Here is a 27,625-nt window from a genome sequence, read left to right on the forward strand (position 1 = left end):
TACCTAAAAGCCATGGTGCTGTGCACCAGGAGCCCCTCTGCTTCCCCTCTTTCTGCCCCGGGGTCCCGGAAGCCCCGGCCTTGTCGCACAGCCTCAGTGTCCTTCTCTGGCTCCCCGGCGGCCTGGCCAGTGATGGGTACAGCGCCCTCTAGCGTCCACCCAGCTCAACGCATGGTTGCCTCTCCGGCTTTAGGATCATCAGGCTGTTTCTTGGGGGGCGAAGGCAGGAGCCCTGCTGGTACTGTTGGGACAGCATCCTCAGTAAAGGGTCCCCAGGGCGTCCAGCAAGTGGACTGCACCCCCAGCGCCAGGACCATGTGCTTAGATCACATGGTACCTGCTGCTGCAGACGGGAGACAGAGCAAGAGATTACTGGAGGGTAAAAACCTTGCCTCATTTATTTATGTTACGAATGACTCCCTCTCTCTTCCGAAAGAGCAAGAACTGAGGGTTTTTTTTTTTCCCTTTCTTAAAAAAAAATTGGGGTTGTTAACAAAGGAACTGAACCGTCAGCAGGTTTTCCTCGCGGAGAAGGGATTTGCAGCATGAAAGGAGGTCATTTTGACAAGTCTTGTGAGTTGTGCTGGGCACAGGGGAACTGTCTGGCAAATCTGGGCCTACCAGAAGTGCTGAATATTTTTCTGAGGCCTCTGAGAGCCGTGTCATCCCTGACATAATCCAAGGGGGAGCATCCACGGCCCCCCTCAATCGGAACAGCTGTTCAGGTGCAGGCCCAGAGGGCCCTGGGGGCGGCATGTGGGCTCACCTGCCCCCTTTGGCTCCCAGCCGCTTGGCCCATCCCTAGGAGACAGCATCTACCCAGGGGTCCCAGGAGACTGGCCGGGCTGGATGCCAGGGTCCCGGGGGACGGCAGGGCCCTGTCAGTGGGAGGAGCCAGGACCTCTGGATGACAGTGTTCCAAGGTGGCCTGGCCCCTGGGCAGCACCTCAGCTGGGAGAGACCTTAGCTGCCCTCTGGTCCAGGAGTTGGCGAACTTCTGTAAAAGGCCAGACAGCAAATATCTTAAATTTTGCAGACCATAGGGTTTCTGTCCCCACTGTTATTCTTGATTGATTTTTTCAACCATTTAAAAATGTAAAAACCATTCTTAGCTTGTGAGCTGTACAAAACCAGCCAGTAGCTGGATTTGGCCTGTGGGCCCCAGGGTGCCAACCCCGATCCAATCCGTGTTCCTCCGCCAGCCTCCTGATGCCCCCATAACCGGGGTGTTTGTTCAGCCTTGGCCTGAATGTCTTTCCAGCAGGTATCATCCATCACTCTTGCGAATGGATGTGAAAAGTCTCACTGGTAGCAGCCCCCCTCCCTCCTTCAAGCTACGCCCTCTGTGGCCGCTGCACCCTATTCCTAACCATCTTCTTGCTGCCTTTAGTTCAGACATTCCGTGGCGGGGAATTAGCCCCGTCCTGGGGCTGGGTGACCATCCTTGTCAGAGCCCTGCCCTGGGAGCTGCTCCTGGGGACCGCGTGTTCCCTGATGCAATGAGTGTGTGCAATGGCAGAAGGCGAGCAGTAGGCGGCAGCACTGAGCTGCATTTAATTATTTTCATGCTCAGCAGGAGCCTTAGACCCAAAAGGACGGTGGCTTATGTGTACTCATCACTGGGCGGACGGGATGCCGGGCTCCAGAGTTAGGGGAAGTGCTCTGAAATCCGTACCTGGGACTCCATCCACCACTTTGCTTCCACCCAGATTGGGCTGCACTCTTGTACTTTGTGTGTGCTCTTTGATGCTTTCAGTGCATCCCCGTGGTGACCGCTTCAGGTTCACCCTGGACCCTGAACACCTCTCTGCAGGTCCACGCGCAGCCGCACCCATGCAGCTATGCTTAGTGGTGGAGGTGGGGCGGGGCTAGGCTGGAGAGCGCAGAGCAGACTTCCCTGCCGGGCCGGGGATGAGCTGGATTGGTCAGGCAGGTGCTTGGGTGGAACCTGGACGTGGCAAGAGTGAAACCACAGTACTTCCCCCTGACGTCGTAGGCACTTTGTTTATATGATCTTAGCTAGGTGACTGGTGTTCAAAACCTGAAAGGCGGTGGTTTCTAGAAAGCTGGAGTTTACCTTGCCCTGCCTCTGCCTCACCTTCCACATCCAGGTCATCGCCAGGAGACATCACTATTGTCTCCTGTGTGCTTTTCAAACCCATCTGTGGCTCTGCCTTGGGGCACCCCAACCCTGGACCAGCCCTGCTCCCCTGCTGCCATGTGCCTTCCTGAGATGCACTTGGACATGGTCTTGTGACCTGTTAAAACCCTCCTGCTCTGAGGATGGAGTGAGACCCCCTCACTTGTGCCAGACCCCACCAGGCCCCCCGCTGCTATCTTCTGCGGGTCTCCAAATTTCTGCTCCAGTGGCGCTGTTCCATGCACACTGTCAGCTTTTCCTGTCCCCATGCCTTTGGCCATGCTGGGTCTCTGGCTGGAGCACTGTCCTTCTCTGGTCTCTGGCCTCACCCACCCTCCTCCCAGCTCACCTCTGCTTGTCCTTTTAAGACTCAGCTCAGATGTAGCCATCAGGAAGCCTATCCAACCCTCCTGCTGCAGCCCCGCTGTGCGCCCATCATCCTGGGACTCAGCTCTGTTATCGCCGTGGCCCATTGTGTGCTGGTTGTCCCCAGAATGTGACCTTCTTGGGCACTAGCACAGTTTTGGACATGTCTTTGTAACTGCAGCCTACACAGGGTCAGGGACACAGAGGTGCCCAGTGGACGTCTGGTCACCAGAGGAACTGATGGCATGAGATGAGATTGAGACACCATCTGGTCCTCCACTGGGCAAACTCTCACCCACATTTTGGGAACCTAGGAACAGGAGATGACCTATCAGAAGCAGGGACCGTTCCCATCTCTGACCGTCTTTCTTTTCACATCCCCTTCCCTATATGAATATAGTCCCCTTTGCTATACAGAGGAAATTTGTTTTTTTATCTATTTGTATATATAGTGGCTAACATTTGCAAATCTTAAACTCCCAGCTTTATCCCCTCCCACCCCTTTCCCCCTAGTAACCATAAGATTGTTTATGATGTCTGTGAGTCCGATTCTATTTTGTAGATGAGTTCATTAGTGTCGTCTTTTTTCTTTTTTTAGATTCACATGAGTGACTTCATACGGTATTTTTCTTTCCCTTTCTGGCTTACTTCACTTAGAATGACAATGCTTTTGACTGATGATTTAGCTGTAAAGATCATTTCCTATTTTAATAATCCTCATCAGGAATAGATGACCCCAGAGAGCCACTGCTTGCTCGTTTGGTGGTCTGTGTACTTTGTAGAAATTTGTGTATTTTGAAGAAAAGGAGCAGTGCTCTGGCCGGACACTGGGCCTGGAAGCCTGGCATGGGGACATATGTTGGCTGTCCCAGCAGGACCCTTCCTTCAGCACAGGGATCCACAGTGACCCTCAAGCTGGGAAGTCAGGCAAGGACAGAGTAGCTGTTTCTAGTTGCAGTCATGCCTGCAAAAAATTATATCAAACAAATATTTACTACCTGCTGTGCGCCAGACAAAACATGCTTGGTACTTTCATTTATATTATCTGGGGAGGCAAAAAGGAGGGGGGCCTCACTTATAAAAACAAAGTCAGGTTTCTTTGTAAAAGGCCAGTTAGAAGGATGGCGGTCCTTGAAACAATGAGGTGCATGTCCCACGGAGAATCAAAAAGAGAATCTGAATTTTGGAAGACGATTTACTCTGGGGACCTGTATATACCAGGTCGTGGAGAGTGGGCTGGACTAGGAGAAGTATTGCCTGGGTTCAAATCCAGCTCCCTTCACTGCTTTTATAGCCCAGAGCACTCAGCCTCTCTGAGCCTCAGTTTCTGCATCTGCAAAATGGGGGTAGTGAGGACCCACCTCATAAAGCTGCATTGAGGATTCAGTGATGCACCCGCTTAGAAACATCAGCTGAGATCGCGGCCGCCAGGGGGCGCTGCGGAGAGGCCGGGCGCCGGGCGGGAGCAGGGAAGGCGGGCCAAGTGATGGAGCGTCGGTGGAATCGGCTCCTCTCCCGCCGTTTTCAGGGTCTCCCAGCAGGAAGGGCAGCCCGTCAGCCCCTCTCCGCTCCCCACTGCTTTTGCCAAACGCCTGTCCCCCAAGATCATCTCAGACCTTCCATTGGAATATTTAAAGGGAAATGAAAAGTAACCCCCCACCAAACGTTCAAGGGCTGCGGAGCGTGCATGAGAAGCAACGCGTGCATGTGTTACAAGCGCCCTCGCCCCGGCCCTGTCACTGCAGTGTGAGCAGGAATAATCCAACTGACAGTTGCGCCCGAGGGCATTTCAGTGCCCCTGCTTCTAAGACAAAGAGCGTGGGTATAAGACTCATCGCAGAGGAACAAACAAAACGTACTTGGAATACAGAGGAGGAGATTCATTCCATCTGGTGGTGGTGGTGGGGATGACGTGGATGATAATAAGGCAAGAAAGGCTTCATGGAGGAGGTGACATCTAGGGTGTGCCTGGGCCACTGTTTCAGGGCAGGGGACACAGGACATAGGGGCTGGTGGCCTCATGGAACCTGCAGCTCTCTCCCCACATCATGCCCCTCAGACTGGCACTTCGAAATTTGCAACATAGAGATGGTTTCTCATAGAATGTTGGCCCATGAGCTGGAAGGAGGCCACGATGCATGTGCGTGCGAAAAAGGAAAAGTTGCTCAGAGAGGTAAAGTGATTTGTCCAAGTCACACAGCTAAGCAAGCGCAGGGTCAGGGGTGGGGAGCACCAAGAGGAATGGGGGGGATCTGGAGGGGGACTGCACCCAGATTTCCTGTTTCTTTCTCCAACAGGACACAGTCTTTAATGGGAAATTGAGCAGTGGACATCCGGTGTGGAGGACTGGTTACAGAGGACCTGGAATTAACACCCCCCCCCCCCCCACCGCTCCCAGGGAGTTAGGGATAGCTGTCCTGTTAGTCTCTGTGGTTCTGGGATGGCCAGGGGACTTGTGAATGAGCTCAGGCCATTATTACTAATAAGTGAGTTGGAGAAAGTGGGGCATTTGCTCTTTCTGGCTTCCAGCTGGAGGAGAAGGGGGTGGATCTGTGTGTGGGAGTGAAGGGAATAGCCTTTGCAAAATAAGGTCAGAAAAACGCTACTTTAATGTTAGAAGATAACTCTTAACTTGCAATCCTATCTAACCTAAATTTCCTTTTAAAGATTTTTAAAATTTGATTCATTTTTAAGTTGTGGAGAGAGTATGAGAAGGTGAATTTGCATCTCATTATTTCTTTGCTTGATGCTTGAATCCTTCCAGCTTGTCCATCCTCGGCAACCTCTGGCCCAGAAAGGTCCAGGATGGTTCTGACCCGGGGGATCAGCTCATTTCAGAGAACAACGCTGTGCCTCCATCGGCCAAGGGAAGGGCTGAATTATGAAAATACAAACGTGGGCCCTGTACTTTTCTAGGGTTAACTTGACCGAATTTATCACGATGAGGCTGGCTTTTATTCCCGGCTTCTGGTGGCTTTACCTGAGAGTTTCCGCTTTCACATGGAGACAACGGGGAGTCGGGGCTGGGGGAGGGACAGAATCTGCAAAATGCGAAGCCCCCGAAGTACTGACTGAGTACCTACGACGCGTGAGATATGTGCTGGCCTTTAGGGGCTTGTTAATTCCAGGAACAGAAGACCGATGCGGTTAGAAAGGACTAGACAACAGATAAAGTACTGAATTATGCCATCTGTATAACAAAGGCGGAACATATTGACAGGAACAAAATTAGCACAGGCGGAGATTACTAGGCCAGGCTTTGCAGGACCGAAATTAAAGGTAAGGGGGACACTTAGATGGATGGAGGGGAGGGGAGGGGAGTTTGAGGCGAGCGCGTCGGAGATAGAGAGGCAAGGAGAGTGATGTGTTTATTGTCGGTGCGGGGCTGGGAAAAAACTGCACAATATAAACTATCATACATGGTCTAAATTCAATTTTGAAGAAATGTTTTATTCATAGGCAAGAAAAAAATTGCAAGCAAATGTGTCAAAATATAAACAATGCCACATGATAGAGGGATGATGGGTGATTTTTTTGTTTCTTCTTTTTACTTGTTGGTATTTTTGTTTATAGAGAAATGAAATGATTTATTCTTACACTAGAAAAAACAAAAACATTGTCCCTTACTAAGAGAGAGCTGTGTTCATGTCACTACCTGGCTGCCTGCGGAGGGTGTGCCTGGAGAGCCTGGCCGGGAGAGGGGAGGCGAGGATCAGTGGGCGGGGCCCTGGGGGCTGCAATGGGGAGGAAGGAACCAGCGCAGAGGCTCTTACAGGGAATGATTCAGACCCAAGGGAAGGAGAGCCTTGGCCCCCATGGGTCGTGGACAGTGAGATAAGCAGGTGGGCCGGAGAAAGCTTTTCTAGAAAGATAGGGCAATTGCACAGGCAAGAAAGGGCGGATAAAGAATCTGACAGTGGGCATTACGGGGGCACTGAGAAAGCCCTGACCTGTTGCACCTCTAGGATTGGATGCCCTCTGTTGGGGAGGGGAAATGCCCCCCTACCCCTCTTGAGTTCCTGTGGCTGTACGAATAATGAAATTGACACAAGACAGATTGACAGGAGAAAAAAGAAACATGTAATCTCCTGCACCCTGAGGTCTCATAGAAATGGGACCGAAGATGTGGCCAAAGTAGGCAGCTTTCCTACTTTTTGGACAAAGAAAGGATGTAAGGAATTGATCGGACAAGGAAATGTGGGCTTTGGGTGCTCAGTTAGTGAAGGATCTAAACAGAGTTTGGTCTTGGGGGAAGTCAATTAAGAAGTAACCAGGTTGATTTTTTTCCCCTTTTAACAGAGAGAATATAATTTTTTCTAATTAAACCAGTGGTAGTTTACAATGTGTCCATTTCTTGTGTACAGCATAATGTTTCAGTCATACAGACACATACTATATATATATTCCTTTTCATTCCAAGTTGCTCTAAGGTATTGAATATAGTTCCCCGTGCTCTACAGTATAAACTTGTTTGTATCTATTTTATATATAGTAGTTAGTATCTGCAAATCTTGAACTCCCAATTTATCCCTTCCCACCCCCTTGCCCCTGGCAACCCTAAGTTTGTTTTCTATGTCTGTGAGTCTGTTTCTGTTTTATAAAAAAGTTCATTTGTGTCATTTTGGGGGAGTTCCATATAAGTGATATGATATGGTAGTTTTCTTTCTTTTTCTGCGTTAAAGGAGTAACAAGGTTTGTTTATACAATTCCTGGTCATTGGCAACAGGGGGAGGGTCCTTCGACCTCCAGATGCGGGGAGGGTATCTTTCACGCAGGGAGATTTATTTCCTGCTTTCAAGGAGACAGAAAGCAAGGTCAGAGTGTCTCTTGCATTGGTCATTTTTAAAGTAACTTTAATTCAAAGAAACCGGTATGCCATTGAGGCAGTTTTGGGGCTGTGTGCCCTGAGCCCCAACACCTCCATCCCAGGTTGCCGGGCCCCTCTGGATTGGCAGGAGGGATGGGCGATGCCTGTGTACAGTCACTAGCAGGTGGGATGGGGTGAGCTGGCAGTGGGATCCCACCACTCTGTCCAGAATCCCCATCCAGAAAGAGGGTGGCTCCCTGGTGCCCAGAGCCTGCTTGGGGCTCTGGGACCCTCAGCCCCGCCACCAGGGGAGGTTCTCAGAGGCAGCAGCCAAACAAGTGGCCCTGAGCATGGGGGCCGTGTTAGGAGGGCCCCGGGGTCTTGAGTGTCTGTTTCCAGGGCTGGAAGAGCAACCTGGGTGCATTTTCCTTCGGACAGAATCAGCGCTGACACCGTGACTCATTTGACTCATACACTCTTCCGAGACGCACCCATCCCTAGACACAGGAAACACTGGATTTTCCCTGGGAAACCTCACTGACTTCCATCCAGCAGGGGCTGCAGGAGGTTCTCCCACCTGAATGCAGGGGCGCGGTCACTGAGGTCTCTGCATGCGTGTGAGTCACCGAAGAGCGTGACTCTCACGCCAACTCTTGAGGGACAGAAGCTGGAGGGGTTTTTCAACTTACAGACAAGTGCAATGAAAGCTTAATAGCGTATTGACCACTTGCATTCACAGAAGTGTTTCCACTTACCTAATCCAAAGGACAAGAGTGCCATGAACTCCAGAAGCCAGGGAACGGAAAACCAGCAAGGCAGCAGCATCGCACCGGCTACTCTGCTGGGGTAACTGGTGAGACTGGCCTCACTTTCTCACCCTGCCCACTTTAGCAGGAACTCCGGCGCAGACGCCTCTGTCACTAAACTCCCTGGGTTGGAATTCAGGAGAATCCCACTCTGTTCTGGGCTCTGCTGTCTAGAAAAGAAGCCTTGGGGGGGGGGGGGGTTATAGGTGGAACTCCTACCTCTCCTGGATACATGCTCTGCTGTGTCCAAAGAGAACCCACTCAGACATCTGTGCCATGTTTTAACAACCTCCTCCTCAAAACACCATACCCCTCATTACTCTGCCTAAAAACAGAGCAGTGGGTTTCCTCTGGAGATAGTGAAATGGAAGCCGTAAGAACCTGCCAAGTCTGAAAATGCTTTTGCAAAGGAATCATTTTGCATGATCTTTGTGCTGCCATCTTTCGAGGACTGGGAAGTGACGGGATCTCTCTTTATATTAATATGAAATCGTGGCGCCAAGAACATAGTAGGCACTTTGTAAATATCTGCTGTGGGAATGAGTCAAAGAACCAAAGTCATCATAATGTTGTAACCATAAGGCACTTTTTAAGTTTAAAAATACTTCATATGACACTATACACTGTTCAGGGATACATATGTATGTTTTAAAGGGGTATAGATGTGTGTGGGGTGATAAATACCAAATTAATATGATTAGGTTGGGAGTAAGTTGCAGGAGGTGGATTTAACGGTTTCCAGTGTTTTATTTCTTGCTTTAAAAAAAAAAAAACTGAAACTAGTTTACAATGTTGTGTTAATTTCTGGTGTACAGCATAGTGATTCATTCATACATATTTATTTATTTCTTTTCATGTTCTTTTTCGTTATAGGCAATTACAAGGTATTGAATACAGTTCCCTGCGTTCTGCAGTAGGACCTTGTTGTTTTCAATGTTTTATTTTTGAGCCGAGCATGGGACCCATAAGCTATGTATTGCATTTTTCTTTATCCTTTTTTGTTTGCCTTAAGTATTGTATGATACACTTTAAATATAAATAAAACTACATTTAAAAGTTACCTCTAGTATAAATATTGCTTCACTGGAGAAAAAGTAGAGGGTGGGAAAGTTGAATAAATATGTCTGTTTCTCTCCTAAGTTGGGCGCCTTTTTTTCCTCCAGTTACTGAGTAACTCCCACTCCCTTCCTTATCTGCACCAACCACTTCTCTCTCCCTAGATTGTCCCTCGCAGTGTTACTAAGTAATTATATCTTCAACCACCGGCTAGAAGAAAAATCCTTCCATACATCGGTATGGGGGCTGTTCATGTGATCTGAGCACCTCCATTTCTTACAGACCCCACCTGCTAAATAAAAAGATCGTGTGGTGTTGGTGAGAGGGGACAGACGTTAGCTGGGTACCAGTTCTGTGCCCACATTTCGTGTATTACCGCATTGAAATCCTCACAACAGCCTCAGATGTCAGTGTAGCTTTCCTATTTTTATAGATGAGCAGTGGGGCTTGGTGGTCCTGAACGACTTGCCCAGGACAAGGTGCCCCTGGAGGGGTTCCCAGTCCCAGGCTGTGGCACATCAGGGCTCACACCCCAACCAGCCTGTGCTGCCCGTGTTCTCGAGACATGCTCCCCAGAAAGGGATGCAGATCCAGCCACGTTTTCGGGTTCTCCACCTTGTGACCAGTGGCTCACGCTTGGGAGATGCCTGGAGGGTTAAGGGTACAAGCCAGGTGGCCCAGGAAGCACTGAACCTCTCTGATCAGCAGGGGGGTTGGCTCATCACCCTGATGGTCCTGTAGTCTCCCGCCTGGGGTCCATGTGCAGGAAGATACAGGAAGAAGATACTTGTCCTTTAAAGATTTCTATTTCATCGTGTGTTTTATAACGTACATCATATACAGGCACAGTAGTACATGCATATTATACACAGAAAATTAGCCAGATATTGAAAGTATAGGCTGAGAAATATTTGTATGAACAGAAACATTCAATTTTAAAGGTCGGAAGCTTCGCAAAGTCTTCTCAACTGCACTGATCCATCTTATTTCCAATCAGCTGCTGTGTTAGCACACGAGGGTTGGCTGAGCCCAGATCTTCTAGTCCAAACACCTGTCTTCCCGGCGCTGAGTACATTAGACACATGGTCAGAGAGACATTCTGGGAATGTTGGTGAAATCTTGAAGAATTGGAGAGAAAAACTGGAGGCAGGTAGATGTCTCATTTTTCAAGAAAGCAGATTTCACATAGCCAAATTCCTGGAAAAAAAAATTTAGCACGGATGATTAAGCAGATGGTTTATGACTCTAATGATATACTATTGCAATCTGCCCCCAGAGAGCTTTCTTTTTAACAAAGGAAACCGACATGTACAAATATCTATGATAAAACAGAGTATTTCTTAAGTGCCAGATAGTGGTTATATTACAAACAATGTGGTTAAATTATAAACGGATGTGACCAGGATTTACCAAAAGGGGAATACTCCGGGGACACAGCGACTCCTGATAGAGAGAACATAATATTCAGCGAGGAAGGGGGACATTAGAACTTCTATGTATGTATTTATTTTTAAATACCATCTTTCCAATTTCTAGTTTGTACAGCCTGAGGATGGTGGGGACAGCTGCTCCCATGTGGGACTGACTGGGGCCAAAGGGCTGGAGGTACAGGGCGGCAGCCCCTGCGTGTGAGGAAGGACCTTTGGGATCTCTGGGACAGCATCCTCGAAGGTCAAGGGAAGGTGGCTCCGCTCCCTGTTGGAACAGGGATTAAGGCACTGAATGACCTTTAAGGTCTGTTTCTACTTTGAGTTCTATGATCTGTGTGAAATAATGGCCCTGCAAGGCTCGTGCAGAGACAGTGGGCTTAAAGGCAGCCGGCCTTAAAGAGACATTAGTATCTACAAATCCCGGACTCCCAGTTTACCCCTCCACTATCCCAGTAGAGGGGAGACACACACTACTGTATACAAAACAGATAAACAGCAAGGTCCCACTGAACAGCACAGGGAACTATATTCAATACCTTGTCATAGCCTATAATGAAAAAGAACACGAAAAGGAATACATATGTATATCTGAATCACTCTGCTGTCCACCAGAAATTAACACCACATTGTGAGCTGACTATACGTCAGTAAATTTTGTTTGTTTGTTTTAAAGAGACATTGATCTGGCTCGGGGCAGCCTCCGTGGAGGAGCCACAGATGGCTTCACGGTGGAAACCCGGCTCCTTCCAGAGAGGCCAGGTCCATGGCCCGAGGGGTGGAAAGGATGAGTGTGAGTTGCTGTTACTGCAAACTTGCCTTTTGGGGGAGAAATGAAAAATCAGCCTTCAGCCTTTATACCCTTCTAATGTGAAACTTTAGATTCGCTGATTATTCAGCTGAATTTTGAACATTCAGCATTTGTCAGGGTGCCTGATTTCCTCCCCAGTCACCACCTAGATTTTGGAAAGGCCGGACTATAAATAACCAGACAGACTGTACCACCTCCAACAGCCCAAGATGAAGAATTGAGGAGTCCGGATAACCTGGGCTGGAAAATGACCTGGAAACATAACATTCCACACTTTACACATTCTTGTCATGAGATCAAGGGTAAAGCTAGAATTTGGGGGAAGCCACTGCAGAATCTCTCTTTCTTTCTTTCCCTCCCCATCTCTCTTCCCGCCTCTCCTTACCCCTAACACACCACCCACCCACCCACCCATCTGATACCCAGGATCCACTGTAAACGATGGCAGGAGAGCACCTGTGAGTCACTAACCCCCACCCACATGACTGATTTACCTTCACAAAGTAGGAGAAGCTGCGTGGTGTGTGAGTCTGGGATTTTAGACAGAAGAATGGATTCCAGCTTTAATGGCTAATTAGCAGGAGGACCAGCGACTCAGTTTGACTTTGTGTGTTTCCATTCCTCACTTTGTAAAGCAGAAATAATCATTATGATTTTTAAGGCTCGTCAAAACTCCAGGATTGTTCTGAGCATCACGCGTCATGGTGTATGCTCACGTTTTGCGACCTGCCAAGTGCTCTACGAATGCATGTTATTACCATGGCTGTTATAAGACAGACCCCTCCCACTGGTTTGGAGTTTTTTACGGAGGTGCGTATTTGCTGTAAATGCAGTTTTTGTTTTATGGCTCCTTAAAGAATTGAGATAATTAGGTAAATAAATCTCTGCTAAGCCAGCACGTGTAACTGCCAAAACAGTTGGTCGTGGCCATAACTTGCAGTAGATATGCAGAAGAGCTGTAAGGAATTGGATCACAGTGGGGATTCAGCGTTACTTCCCAGATAAGGATGATTCTGGAAAGCGGTCACCAAGGGTGAGCAGGTGCAGTGGGTCTCCCGTCCACATCCAGCCCCCAGGCAGGACCACGACGTGCAGCCGGCATGCAGCTGGGTGGGTGGTGTGGGACGATAACGTCACTTTTCAAAGCACTTAAAAAATACAATAATAACAAATCCCCATTGCCCGCCAGGTACAGGGAGACAGTTACACCCATTTTCCAGAGGAAAGTCGATGGTGCCCATCAGAACCCCAGCCATGTTTATAACCTTTGATGTCAGCCAGCCTAGAAAAATATCTGGGAAAGCTCTTGAGGAAATAATCACATTCAAGATCACAAAGCTCTTAACGGTAACTGTTGAAGCTGAGAAAATATTTTAGGAGAAGCCTAGGTACTCACCAACAGGGGATGGAGTAAATGAAATCACAGACCTTCTTAGGAACACTTATTCTGCAGTCAATGAAAGAGAAGTGGGTGTGTATTTTTCTCGCATCTGAGTATTTCAATAGGAAATCAGATTTCCTACTGAAAACAAAATATTTCAATATGTGGTTAAGAAAACCAGCTTATAAAGCACCATGAATCCTATTTTGGAACTACGTGTTTGTTCATGTGTATTATGTGCGGGTTTTTAGAAGTCTGCAGTCATTAGAATAAATACATTTCTGAAGCACTGGCGGCGGGGGGGAAGACTCTATTCCTGTGTTATCCCACCTCGTCCACTTACCAACCCCTGGAAGCAAGTATTTGTATTCTTATCTCACGGGGAAGGTAATTTAGGCACTGGTGGAGTTAGTAAGGTGCCCAAGGTCATGGGGCTGCTAAGATCTGTCTGACTCCAAAGCTGGGTTGACCACCTGTTTTGATACAAGCTTCCTCTCGCAGCAGTGGTTCTATTAGGACCTTGAGATGATAACTTATTTTATCACTTTTCTGAGCTATGTGGTTTTTAAAAACTTTTTAATCTGATGGTAAATTCTTGTTGTGTCTGTATTTAAAGAAATAAGTGTGTTCCTCCCAATTGGAGAGGATGGGGAGGTCAACTCGGGGAACTCTATGGATGCCCGAAGGATCTGTGGGCAACAGAGGCTACTGGGCAGCTTGAATACGGCCCCAAATTCCCAGCTCACTGAATTGTAAGAACAGCAGAATATGTAACCCAGGCTGTTACTGGAACATGGTATTGTTTGGGGAATAATAAAGTGCTTTTAGATCAAGTACTTCCTGTCCTCATAACAACCTCGTGAAGTAGGCAGAGAAGATATTTATACCCATTTTATAGATGAGGAGAACTGAGGCTCAGAAAGGGTCAGTGGCTTGTCCCAGGCTCCAGGACCCAAAGTAACAAAAGCTCCATTAAAACTGAGACACTGACTCCTAGTCCAGTGCTTCCTTCATGACAAGGGGTTTTTAAGAAAAGCTGTTCTGGAATTGAAACGACCCCATGGGACTTTGAGAGGGACTGAAGTTGGGTGGCGGGTCTGCAGTAGGGAGGTGTGAGTCGGTGCAACAGGAAGCAAAGTCAGAGGAAGGAGAAGTTCTCGCACTGAACCCATCCTCATGAGACCCTTTTTGGGTCTGGCTCAGAGCAGAGAGCCGCTGACCTGGAGACCGGCCAGACAAGCTCTTTCTCTGAAAAAGTGGCCTCCTCTCCCTCCTCCTCCCTCTCCTCCCCTTCCTCCTCCTCCTCCTGTTTCTCCTCTTCCTCCTCCTCCACCCCTACCCCTAGAGACAAAACCAGTACCCCGCTTTCTTCTCCATCTTGTGGACACTTGTAGAGAAGGAAGTTTCAGTGATGTGAATCTGACATTCTTCAACCAAGGCCCCTTGAAGACCAGACCAGTATTTTACTCTCAAATTTAAAAAAAAAAGAAAGGGGAAGTTAATCTCTTTAGATTGCTAACTGTTATCTTAGGAAATCTTGGAGATGATCAAAGTTGTAGGTACCACACTGCCCCATCACTGTCATCCTCATCACCACCACTCCCCCATGGCCATGAGACCCATGGGGTACACAGCCATCTCTTACACTCCATTTCCCGTCAAGCTGTCGCAGCAATACTGAGCTCACGATAAAGCAATAGCAGTAAAGATGGTGTGGTATTGGCACTGGGAAAGGCGCACAGGCCAGTGGGTGATGGGAGGGAACCCCCACAGAGCCATGTACCCCAAGCCCTAACAAGTGTTTGGAGGACACCCTGCAGTCCAGTGCAGAGGGGGTGGGCTCTTCAGCTACTGGTGTCGGATTACTAATGATCTAGACAGAAAAAAAAAAAAAAAATCAGAACTCTTAGCTCCTACCCAAATAAGTCAGGTGGACGTAAAGACCTAAATATGAAAATCAAATCTATAAAATCCTTGTAATACAGGAAAATGTGTTTACGAGCTTGAGGGGAGGGGCGGAGTTCTTAGACAAGCCAGAAGAAATCACAAACCGCAAAGGAAATGATAGATACACTGGGCAACATTAAAACCGACAACTTCTGTTCAACCAAAGGCGCTATTACAGAAGATGAGAAGCTGAGCCGCACACTGGGAGGAGCTGTTTGCAACGCGTGGGACCGAGCCACGGTTAGTGTCCGGACTATGGGAAGAACTCCTGCACCTTGATAAGAAAAAGACAGACAACAGAACAGAAAAATGGGCAAAGGATTTCACAGTTACTTCACAGGAGATGAAAAAATAGACGGCCAAGAAACATATGTAAAGATGCCCAGCCTCCTTAGAAATCCGGGAAATGCAAATTAAAATCGTAACGCTGGACCATATTCCGCCCACGCGTCTGACAACAGTGTGAGAAGTCTGACAGTATCGGTTGCTGTCGAGCCTGGGGAACAACCGCATGTTCCGCGATCGGGAGTTTGAAACTCGGCACCGCAATTCCCAGACGCTGCTCCCGCCAGCGCGCGCCCCGGACGGACCTTTGCACGTGAGTGGCGGGAAGCGCTTAAAAGAATGTTCGCCGCACTAAATAGCAAAAGAGGGGAAGACTGCTCACCTTCCATGAGCTGTAAAACGGATTAATCATTTGTGGCATTTACATCCAACGGCGGCGCATCTTACCGCAGTGAAAATGGATAAACTCCCGCTGAATCTCGGCAATGTCATGTTGCATTAAAAAAGGCAAATTGTAGAGTCTACACAACGTTAACTCTACTTATTCAAAGCTAGAAAACAAGGAAAACTCACCACTATATTGTGTGGGGGTGCATCCAGAGGTGGTAAAACTGTAGACGAGGGAAGAGAATGATCAACACTAAATTCAGGGTGTTTACATCTGGGAGTGGGGGGCGGGGTGCCGGGAGCATGAGACGGAAGAAATTGATGGAAGACGGGGATGTGGGCACTTACAACCCTCTCTTCATTAGCTGGGTCACGAGGACCCGGTGTTCATTTGGTTATCTTTCTTTATGCCTTACAGATGGATATGGGTGTTTTTGTGTACTGAAAATTCATGGGATGGATAAACCCCAAATTCTGATTGGCTGCTACCTCTGGGCTAGAAGGGGGTGGGGTTTAGGTGCATCACACGGTGCCCTTAATGGTATCTCTCATACTTTATTTCTTTAAAAAATCTGACACGTGGCGAAATTTTAATGAAACCGGGGAAAGGGTACCAGAATATTTGTATAGATATTCTGTCATTTTCTTTTTGTTTGAAATATTTCAGAATAAAAATATTAAAGAAAAAACGGGCACAGGAAGAGAGTCTGGCAAGAAATGCATTAAAATGATGGGTATGATTGCACTGGGGGATTGAGATGGCAGGCAATACTCTCCATTTTTCAAAGTTTTTTTCAATGAGGATATCTTATTATTTTTATAATTAAAAATCTGCTGAAAACCTCTTTTATCAACATATTTATCATCTTCTAAAAATGGAACCCCGAGACAAGGATGCTTGAAACACTCAACAAACAGTTGCTGAATTCCACGTTTATCAAGGAAAATGGATTAATCGGCCAACTGTGAGCGGAATTCATGTTCATCCCAAAGCAAGATGGTGCCTCAGCCTCCAGCCCTTCGGTGCCAACTGCCAGGGTTGGACGCTGGCTGTTTCTTGAGTACGTTGCTTGTTCTTGCTGGGCCTCAATGTCCTCATCTGTCAACTGGACCTAATGCTATGAGTACCTCACAGGTAATCACAAGGATTATAGGAGTGAATGTTACGTGCTTAGAACAGCCTGGCACGTAGAAATCCCTGGTGGGCATTAATAAGTAAATGGACCAGAGAGAGGAGGGGCTTGGGGAGGGGGCGGTGCTAAATTTTGAAGGGATCATGGCAATCCTGACATAACCAGGCCTTGCACTTCATGTGTTGGGACAGCTTCTGTGGCTCCCTTTCAGAGATTAAGAAAAAAGAAAGGTACCCTCTGGCAGAGAACTTGTGACAGCTCTCGGGAGCCGCCTTGCTTGCATCCTCTTGATGGATCCATGGGAGAAGACCCTTGTGTTGCCTGCAGGGCTGGTTCTGCAGTAAATTCCAAGGCACCCTGGTTCCCCCAGACCCATAGCTGCTGGAGCGTCAAGGCTTAGGGGCCTCTGAAGGGCTGTCTTCTTGCTGGAAGCCCCACTCAAGGGCCTGGCAGAATCCAGCCTGCCCGACTGTCCCCTTGGCAAAGATCTGAAGCTACAGGTCCTACTACAGGCATTTCTAAGTCACTGTTGCACTCTGTGTTTTCTTCCTGGCATTGTCTCCTTTGAGCTTGGGGACTCTGAAGAGGAACACGGTTTCTCCTCTTCCTTCAATGGTGAAACAGCTTCTTGCTCTCATCACCCTGATGCAGGAGACATGAATGTGGGGCATCTCGGTTGAGTCCCTTGGACGTGCTCCGCCAAGGATGGGTCCTTGGCTTCACGCAGGAAAGAATTCAAGAGCGAGCCCCAGTTGAGTAAAGGTCGATTTATTTAGAGAGACACATACTGCATAAAGTGTAGGCTGTTTCAAAAGGCAAGAGAAAGGCCACGAGGTATGGGAATTGGGTGCTCGGGTTAAAGTAAAAGTAGGTGCACATTCCATAGACAGAGTGCGGGCTGTCTCTCCAAAGAGGAGGGAGCGAGAGAGGCAGCCACCAGGTGTGGTGTTGCCAGTTTTTACAGGCTCGGTAGCTTCATGCCTACAAATGGGAGGACTATTCCCGCTACCCCAGGGGGAGGGGCTGGGACTCCCAGGAATCTGGCCACTGTCCACTCTTTGACCTTCGATGGTCAGCCTTGGGACTGCCATGGCGCCTGTGGGCGTGTTATTTACCATGCTAATAGGTTACAATGAGCATATAATGAAGCTCAAGATCTACTAGAAGTCAAAATCTCCTGCCATCTTAATCCTCAAGGCCAACTGGGAGTTGAGTCTTCCGCCTTTTGGTGTTAATTGCTATCATTCCTTCAATGGCTGTGCCCTGCCCCCTTCCCTCCTGTCTCAACCCTGCCACTGACAACCACGGGGCGGCTCCAAGCCTCCACCGGGCACTTCCTCTGTAGTGCTCCCCAGGATTCCTACAATTGCAAACTCCTTCCCAGGCCTCGTGGTGCAGGCAGGGCTCTGCCGTCGCGAATGAGCCTGGCCCAACTGTTGTCGCCAAATTAGACCATTTGTCTCATGTCATGTCTTACGCGATCTGCTCCTTTTACATGTTTTACCTGTCTGGTCTCTCAAAAGAAAAAAAAAGCCACTCTTTTGAATTCTGTGCTAAGGGCGAGTGTGCTGCAACGATCAATGGTGGGTACTTTTAGTCCTAATGTGGCCTAGAACTTGCTTGGTCCCCCTAAACCATGTCATGTGCTGGTCTGCTGGGGGATGGCCCCGCCTCCACCGAGGGCCCTCCAGCTTCTGCGGAGTGGTCCGGGGCGGTGTTGTTCATGGCAGCTGTGGCCTCACAGCAGAACCACTTGGGTCTGCAGACAAGCTCTGAGGCCAGAAGGCTGCCTGTGGGGGGACCTGGACTGGCCTCAGCCCAGCAGGAGGCGGAGGGGCACAGGAGGGAGACTGGGAGACCCTTCTCGGGCAGGACTGAACCCAGCTGTGTCAATACACCTGGAGAAACAAAAACACAGATGGGTTACACCTAAGTCCCTGTGCAGGGGAAGCCCCCCCCCTCCCCAGGCTCAGGGGGGGCTGCCATCCAGCAGGCCTCAAGTTTCAGTCCTTTGGGACACCTTGCTCCCTCTGTCAATGACCATGATTCCTGGAGTTCTCACTGGAGAAAGCCACTCTGGGCAGGTGCCATCTCATGCCATAGTGAGATGGGCAGATGCTATAAAAGAAGACTTCCAAGGCTGGCCTCGGGAGTGTGGCCATGGCTGGGCCCCTGGGGGACTCCTGGCCCCCTTCCCTCCCAGCCACTGTTTGTGGCAACTCACCTCTGGTTCCCAGGAATGTGGTTATTTGGGGCTCCAATGTTATTCAGATGGTGCCCAGATTCCCTGCAAATCAGCAGTGAAGGAATGCAGGAGCCCCCAGTGAAAGCATATGAAAATCCAGACCCTGTGTCCCTGCAGCCCCAGGGTTAAGCCGTGGCTCCCGGAAAGCCTTCTGCTTGTGGAAGGGCCGTTGTCCCCACCAGGCGCCTCCTCCAGGCAGCCCCACCTCTGTAGGACTCCTGCACCCAAACTCAGCAGCCGCCGAGGAGGAGGTGAGCAGGTGCTCCGCTCGCTCCCAGCTGTCAGACAGGCTGCCCAGGCAGGGACTGGGGCCCGGGAGCGAGGCCAGGCTCCCCGCCCAGGTTGAGCATGTGGGCAAGGGCAGCCCTGCAATCTGCATGCCCCAGGCAGGCACCTCCCCTCTGCTCCACTCCTGGGCCCCAGTAACGCCTCTGCTGCTGATAAAGCCCCCAGGGCCCCACCTCCCAGGCCCAGCAGGGGTGCGGTGGCTCCGGCATCCCCAGCTGCTCCCACGGCCAACGGCGACTGACCTCGGGGATCCTGGTTAAGGACGGCATGCCCTGCCCAGTGGGCTTCTGTAAAGTGAGTTCTGGAGCATCTGCTCCGGGGGAAGGGGGTGCTCGGGAAAGGTACGGAGCCAGGTGGGAGCGAGATAGAAGGAGCTGTGTTTCCAGGGTCCCAGGTACCCGGGGCCCACATCCCTTGGCTTCGGGCTTTATCATCACATCAGCAGAGGAGCGCAGCTCTGTGTTCACCTGGGGCCTGCATGCCTGGGCTCCGGGCTTTGTAATCCCATCAACACTCATTCTCTTGGGCACCAAAGGTAGCAGGTGGCCTCTGCTGGACTCAATTAATCCAGTTCATATTTTTCACAGCTGGCGATTTGCTGTCAAATTTAGTTCCACCCACCTGGGTCTCTGAATTATGTTCTCTCTGCATGAGGGGTTGGGGAAGAGGACTCCTGGGAGCCTCTGTCTTCGGTCTGTCTGTGGCGATTCTAGAAGCTTTCCTCTGACTTTACTGAGCAGGGTGTGTTGTCACAGGACCACAAGGGCACCTGTGAGGGGGCCAGTCCGCCGGGGGCCGGGGTCACCCCCATCTGGAAGCGATTTGCTTGTTTCCTTGTTTTCTCAAAGACCCACAAAAGCCGGGCATCTCATGGTCACGCCTGCTCCGTTCTTGAAATACTGAACTTTGGATCCATGTTGCTGCCAAACGGGAGGGAGAAAAGTCTCAGGAGGGAGGCCAACCCCACGGAGTGTGTCTGGGAGATAGTGTCTGTGGCTGTTCTTAAAGTGGCCACGCAGCAGAGCAGAGGGTCACCCCACACACCCCCGTACTCCCCGCAATGATAGGACATATCGCTGCGGCGCAGCAGCCCGCTCGGCCGTTTTTAAGGTGTCCTGTGTCAGGGGAGGCTGTTGGTTTTGGTGGTGGCTTCAGGCCAGAGTTGGGCCCCAGGCCACAGGCTCAGAGGGACCCTCGTGATGCTTCCAGGCAGGATCTCTGCTCGTCCCCTTGTCTGAGAGACTCTGGGAGCCAGAGAAGTGATATTAAGTGGGGATTTCTTTTCAGTGGCTTGGTATCTTCACAGTCGCCTTCCCGATGATGGGTTTTTATTTTTTCCCCAGGAAGGGGAGGGTCGGGAGGAAGGCGGGAATTCTGTTGCAGTCTCAGGAGCAGCGCGAGTCAGGTGAAGTTCATCTGAGTCTTTGCCCTTCCCTGGGTCACCTGGGCCTCAGCTTCACTGTGCCTTGGGGGCCTGCTGACCACGGACCTCAAAATGCGGGGAAGGGGCTGTGAGTGACCATGGGACACAGGATCTGTCTCCAGACCCAAGTACAAGCCTGGCGTTTTGCAGGAATAAAGAATGGCTTATGGGGGGTGGGGAGGGTGTAGCTCAGTGGTAGAGCACATGCCCGGCGTGCAGGAGGTCCTGGGCTCAATCCCCAGGCCCTCCATCAAAAAATAATAAATAAATAAACCTAATTACCTCCCCCTCCCCCCAAAAACAGTTTTTAAAAGGCTTTTTTTTTTTTTTTAAAGAATGGCTTATGAATGAAATGTTTAAAATTAGCGTGCATACTTTCACTGAGCACAGAGCCTTGGGAGAACCACTTTTTTTTCCATATGTCCATTTCTTTACCTCTCTGGAACCTGGCTCTGCTCTGAGGCTGCCTATGAAAACCTTAGGAAAGGAAAAGAAGCCTTGACGATTGTTTTTACAAGCAGGGTCATCTAAACTCTGCTGACTCTTGACTTCAGGGGTCATTTATAATGAGGTTTTAAAGCCAGGTTGTCATTCCTTACCCCCAAACGGTTTAGCTGGTGTCTTTGCAAAATCAGCAGACTTATTCTGAGTTTCAGCTAAATGAGTCATATTGAGAAAGGTGGGTCTGCTGCTGTTGCTACAAAATAAAAGAGAGAAAGTAAGAAGGGCAAAAGAATGCTTTCCAAAGGCAAAGGAACTGAAACTCCTTGTCCTCAAAGTCTGTTCAGCATTTAACAAGCATTCCTCTTGTACGGCTCTGTCAGGTCCTGGTGTGACACTGGGGATGTGGCCGTGAACAAAACACACAAATCCCTGCCCTGTGGAGCTGATGCTCCAGCAGGGTAAGGAGACAGACTAAAATCAAAATAAATGAGTACTCATTTATTAAAAGATGACAGGTGCTGTGAGACGGATAGCGGGCAGGGGTTAAGATGCATGGGAACTTCTACAATTTAAACAGGTGCTCAGAAAGCCTCAGGGAGGTTTACTTTGGCTGTTGTGTTTCAAATGGTCCTCAGGACCATTAAGAAAGGATTGCAATTTGATGTCCAGAGTCTTAAATATGAGAGTTTGTTGACTGTCAGAAGCTACAGATTTCTCCGTTACATCATCACCCTCGAGACAGGGTACCTTTAGAATCCAGCAGAATTCGTGATGTTTGCCTGTGCAGCCCTGTCAGATTCTGACGGTTCTGGGTTTGTCTTTCTGGCTGGACCAACGGGATGATTAATGATTTATGTCGCTCCTCTCTGGGTTATCAGGATTTCTTACGTCAAACTGCTGACGATTGTATTTGCCCATCATGATTTTGGGGGGGAACTTGGGTAAGATAGCTAGTTAAATGTGTTATGGGCACTGACGAATGTGATGATCTTGGGTAGGAATATTCTTAAGTATAAAGAATAATATTTTTCATATATGCTAAAAAGCAAGCAAACAAACAAAAAATACCCACTGGGTAAAGACCTGAAGGAGATGAGGGCTAGCCTGCATAGCTCTAGAGGAAACGGCAGGTGCCAAGGTCCTGAGGCAGGCGTGGCTGGAACAGAGCGAGGAGGGCGGAGCATAGGAGGGGGCGGAGTCAGAGTGATGGCGGGGGAGAGGGGCAGGGGTGCAGAACGCGCGGGACCTTCTTCACTACTGTAAAGATATTACTTTAACCCCGAATGAGACAAGAAGCTTTAGACAGTCTCGAGATTGGACACACCAGGTGTGATTTGACCTCTCCCTAGACCCGTGACTTCCTAATGCCTTTGAATCCAAACTCCAGGAACGGAGTTATCACTGACCCCTCCCTTGGGCGGAGGGTCTCAGCCTTTTTTTTCCTCTGGGATGCGCAGGGCTGGCTGCTGACATAGCTACGGATGATAGATTTCACGGCCACACCGGGGTACTGAAAACCCCCTCTCCCTTACACTCTCCAATTTCATGAGCAAATAGTGGCACGGATGCTCTTTATTTAAAGCATTACCACGGGTGAAATGAAAAAGGAAACGGAAGCCTCTCTAAAAACACAATTCTTAATGCAATAAACAGCAATTTGCAATCGCAGCTGCAGCTGGTCCTTCGTTGGTTCCTTTGGACCTCGCTGTGGAGGAAGCACACAGCTTCTGGAACCCCTGCCTCCAGCAAAGCTTACGGTGTAAGCGCGAGGATGCAGCGCCGCGGGGCGCAGGTAGGGGGAGCTTGTTCAAATGTTTAAAAAATAGTAAAAGTAGTCATGGTCCTCCTATAGGTGGCCTCTCTCCCTGTGTGTTCTTCACACACACAACCGAGGTGATGGAGGAAGCACGTAATCTTTAATGGCTTCGCTCCATCTTAGGATGGAGTCCATGCTCTTTCCTGGGACACCTGCCACCCTGCCTGCGCGTCTTTCCCTCTGGGCTTCCTACTCCGCACCGCCCTCCACCCCGCCAAACTCCCAGCTCTTTCAACGGGCCAAGCTCGGAAATTTTTGTTCTCCATCTGTAAGCTTTGCATGTGGGGACTCGCGCTTGCCTTCTTCCCTGTTGTAGCCTCAGCACGCAGCACAGTGCTGGGCGCATAGTAGGTGCTTGTGAAATATCAGTCGCATTCTTGAACGAACCACCAGTTACCCGCATAAAGCCCCTCACGACTGATTCCTGCTCACTAGTGTGGTCACAAACATGGCACCACAGCTCTAATGGTTTGTGTGCATGACTTTTTAGATACTCCGCTCTTGGAATTTTTTTTTTGGAAATGCACAAGATCGTTTCTCCCTCCTCTGAACACTCCTTGCATCTTACGGAGACCTCCCTTGAGGCCCTTCTCATTTCCTTCGTCTTTCCACTTACTTGCATGCGTGTCGTCTCCCACGGGCTGGGGCGGCGGGAGGCGGGCACAGCCTGGCTGACTCATCTTTGACTCACTCTTTTCTCCCCGGCACCGACCCCGGTCTTGAACGTGGGGCTGAAAAGAAAAAAAAATTGTTTTGTTGTTGTTGTTGTTAAATGAAGTCGTTTAAAACCAGTGAATGAGTCTGAGGTCGTTTCCCCTTCACTCACCCAAACTGAGCATTGATGGAGTGTCAGCAATACGTTGGGGCGTTTATTTGGAAAATAAATCTGCCTCCGGCCCCGGGCCCCGGGCCCCAGCCGTCAGTCACAGCCCGATGCCCGGTCTCTCTGACCCGCCGGGTGTGGACGGAGGCCCGTGTGCGTCCGCTCAGGACCGACTCAGAGTTTATCATCATCTTCCGACAGGCGGTGACACCCAATTAGAGATCTAGTGAGAAATAGAACTGTTTTCTCCCCTGCCTCCTGCTCACCCCTGACCACCACCATCCCTCGGCGGCTGGCTCTCGGGGTGGAGGCTGATTTATCTCCTGAATTTATTGTCTCCGCACAGGAAGGAAGGCGCGTTAAGGGAGGAAGCGGTCTCGCCGCTAATGGGCCTGAGTAGCGGTGGCTGAAATCTATTAGCCTGCAGTGGGAGGTGTCGGCGATGGAGGCAGGGTGAGCGGCTGCATCGCTTAGGGACAGATTAGTAAAAACAAAGCAAGCAAACAACAGCCCACGCCCCGCCCCGCCCCCCGCTTTTCTCTCCTGCCTGGGGGCTGGAACGCGGGTTCCCTCCTCAAACAGCTGCAGGAGAAGGAGGGAGCAGTGGGAAGCCTGCCTTGCCCGCCCCCAAACCCTATTGGTCAGAAGACTACTCTCCCTTCCTGGGAGTGGATGGTGAACCAGTGGTTTGTAAGACATGATGTCAGTTTCCTGTGAAAAGCCAGTGCCTGTAACAGCTGAAAAGAACTGGCTTTGGTCCAGCCATTGATCAAGGATGATAATGATTTGCAAACAATCGAACAGAGTCCAGCTACTCTGAAAACCCATTCTAGGCTCCACTCCCTTTCCCTAATAGGACAAACTCTCCTCCCAGTGGGGTGGGTCACAGTATGTACCTGTGGTTTTCTTTTTCTCCAAAGGAAGGGACTGGCTGGGGGTGTGTCATCTGGAAGTCACCCCAGGGCTGGCTAACAGTTCTGTCTGGTGTTGTGAATTTGCAGGCACCCATCTACTGTGAAGCCTGAAGTTCCACCATTAGAAAGTATTCCTGAGGTTTTTAAAGGGGTTTTGATCTCCGAGAGTCTTCTATTAATTGCACACACTTAAGCCTTTCTAATAGGATCTTAAATCGTACTGCTGCAAGGAACTCATTCTTATCTTGTGGGATTAGTCGAGGACTAGGCACAAGCAAGAAGTGGAATTTGGGGCAGGTTCACAGAACTGGGCAGAGATGGGTGAGGTGCTGGTACAGTGGGGCTCAGGGAGGGAACATTCACTCCTTGCGTAGGACAGTGCCTGGGTCCCAGATTCCTTCCTAGATATTTGTGTATCCTTAGAGCTGGGTTCCAGGCCATCTGCCTGTGACAGTGTGTAATCTGATAAATGATATTGGGCTGAAAAGTGGAAATCAGGACCAGGGATGGAGTTACTCAGATTCTGAATATCTTTCTCTTGCACATGCCATCCAGGTGGCCATGGGGTCAGCCCAGGAGTTGACTGGACTCCTTGGCCCCAGTGCCCGGGCTTTTAACCCTTCTCCTTCACAAGATTTGCAAATGCTATGCAGAATAATGTAGATTCACATTACTTCATCTGTGTGGGATAATGGAGCATTAGCTTGGCAAACTGTCTGAATGAGGCAGGTACTATTGTCCTCACTTTCCAAATGAAGAGACAGAGGCTGAGCAGTTAACTAACTGGCCCCAGTCTCCCAGCCAGCTTCCCAATTCGGGGCTGTCTCCTAACACTCTAGGGACGAATGTTCACAGGTGCGAATCTTCCTCATCTCAAGGGCTGGTTGTGTTCAATTATTATTTCACATGCCTGTCTCCCCACAAGTCGGCACCCCAGTGCCCAAGCTGTACAGGGCAGGTGGTCTCACCTGAGTGTCACTAATGGCCGATGTTGTGACCCCATTCATCCCGTCCGTGGGCTCTGCAGTCAGACTCCCTGCATTGGGATCACTCCCTCCGCCAAGTTCTAGGCGGCGCCCTTGAACTAGTTCGCATCAGAAGTCTCCTTGACAGGTTGGATGTCTCTCAGAGAACTAGCAGTTAGAACACGGCTCATCTGATTACAGCTCAATCGAAGAAGAAAGAGACAAAAAAAAGATAAATAAAAACAATGACCCAGAAATGGCTACCACAACATTTGCACCCCCACCCTCCCCTACCCGGCGTCCTGGAAGAGGTTGCTCATTTATCACCTGCCTGGAGCCTAAAAGGGGCTCTAGCATCTTTCTCAGCCCAGCATCCCAAGAAACTGCTACCAGTCAGATTGGTGTAGACACGGGCAGTGAGCCCCATTTCCTATCCCAGTGTTGTTCAACCAGCAATACGATTTAAAAGCCAAATTGTTTATATACCCAAATTGCTATAAACCCTCTCCACACCTCCATTTCCTCATCTGTAAACTGGAGATGATAGTGGTTGTCCTGGAGGTGAACTTATGATTGGAACCTGGCGTATCAGAAAATGTTGGCCATTATGATGTATATATTTGAATCATGTGTTCTGGACCCATAACTTCCAACATTCTAAGAACTTTGGGAATTCAGAGGATATCTGTCTACCTTCAACCAACCTTCCGTTCAGGTCAACAGAGTTTACTGAGTAGGAAGCAAGAATAAAGGAGGCTCGTGAAGGGGTGGGAGCTCCAATCATGGGAGGCGGGACTGGGGAAGAATTAAGTCTGCTGGTCAGGAGAATGAGGGAGTTGGCCAGGGAAGCACTGCAGAGGAAGAGAACTTTGCATGAGCCTAGAAGAGTCAGGAGAACTTCACAGAGATTGGGCAGGAAGGCAAGGGCAGCAGAGGGAACACAATCGTAAGGCCGGTGGGTGCAGAGGGGTGCCGTGCGCCTGGAGAGGTGCAGGAGCCTGGTGGTCATGTGTAGGCGGGGGGTGGACCGCAGTGGGAGGTGAGGATGGAGAGGGTGGCGGGGGCTGGAGCATGGACGTTTCAGAATGTCAGCCTCAGCCTTTGGGCTTTTTCTATAGCTGCTGGGAGCCAGCCATGTGTTTGGGGAACTAAGTATCCCGATGGGAACATTCGCCCTGGCAGGGTGAGGAAGAGGGATCATTGGAATGGCACAGAGTTAGGAAAATGTTTCCGTCTCCAGGTCAGCATGGCTGAGCTGTCCTCATTAAGGGGATGGCGGACAATTGACACTGTTGAACTGCTATTGTGTACCGGCCACCACGCTGTGTGATTCACACACCCCAGCTCAGTCAGTGCTCACGCAGCCCCTCGAGGAATCACTACCCGTGTTCCCAATGGGGACACCGAGTCCTGTCGCGGCCAGGAAGGCAAGAAAGTAAGGTTGCTGTCTGGGGCAGCGTGTGGGTGCCCCTGGGGTCTGAGATCTGGTCCTCAGCTCGCAGTCCCAGCAACTTGGTTTGGAGGCACAAGCAGAGGATAGCATGTTTGGGAACCGACTTGATGCTAATCCAACCCTCAGGAGTCCGAGGCTGATACCCACCTTCCCACTTCACTGTGAAGTACGGTTTCTCTGGCCTTCTGGTGTCCATCTGTGTTCTCATTCATTTGTGTTCTCTGCTCTGTGAATTCATCCCATTAAGACAATCTAAGTGACATGGAAAACAGTATGGAGGTTCCTTAAGGAACCAAAAATAGACTTATATGATCTAGCTGTCCCACTCCTGGGCATATAACTAGAGGAAACTCTAATTCGAAAAGATACATGCACCCCAATGCTCATAGCAGCACTATTTATAATAACCAAGACATGGAAACAACCTAAATGTCCATCAACAGATGACTGGATAAAGAAGAGATGATTTTACATTTATATACAATGGAATACTATTCAGCCATAAAAAAGAATGCAATCATGTCATTTGCAGCAACATGGATGAACCTAGAGATTATCATACAAAGTGAAGTAAGTCAGACAGAGAAAGACAAATACCACATGATGTTGCTTATATGTGGAATCAAGAAAAGAAAAGATACAAATTTTACTTATAAATCAGAAATAGGCTCAGGGACATAGAAAACAAACTGGTTATGGGGGTGGGGA

The 27,625-nt window shown here is 49.4% G+C and overlaps 1 protein-coding gene and 1 long non-coding RNA gene across 2 annotated transcripts in view; one reads left to right on the forward strand and one right to left on the reverse strand.

Annotated features, from left to right (window-relative positions):
• Positions 1 to 27,625, forward strand: part of ANK1 (ankyrin 1) — a 192,925-nt gene that overhangs the window by 50,168 nt on the left and 115,132 nt on the right.
• Positions 8,943 to 24,126, reverse strand: LOC106730086. Its single transcript, XR_001366520.2, has 3 exons — positions 23,589 to 24,126; positions 23,379 to 23,493; positions 8,943 to 10,372 (listed from the first exon to the last, which is right to left on the reverse strand). It is a non-coding gene; the product is annotated as an uncharacterized LOC106730086 (long non-coding RNA).

The sequence above is a fragment of the Camelus ferus genome, chromosome 26 (assembly GCF_009834535.1).
Source record: "Camelus ferus isolate YT-003-E chromosome 26, BCGSAC_Cfer_1.0, whole genome shotgun sequence".
Lineage (NCBI taxonomy): Eukaryota > Metazoa > Chordata > Mammalia > Artiodactyla > Camelidae > Camelus > Camelus ferus.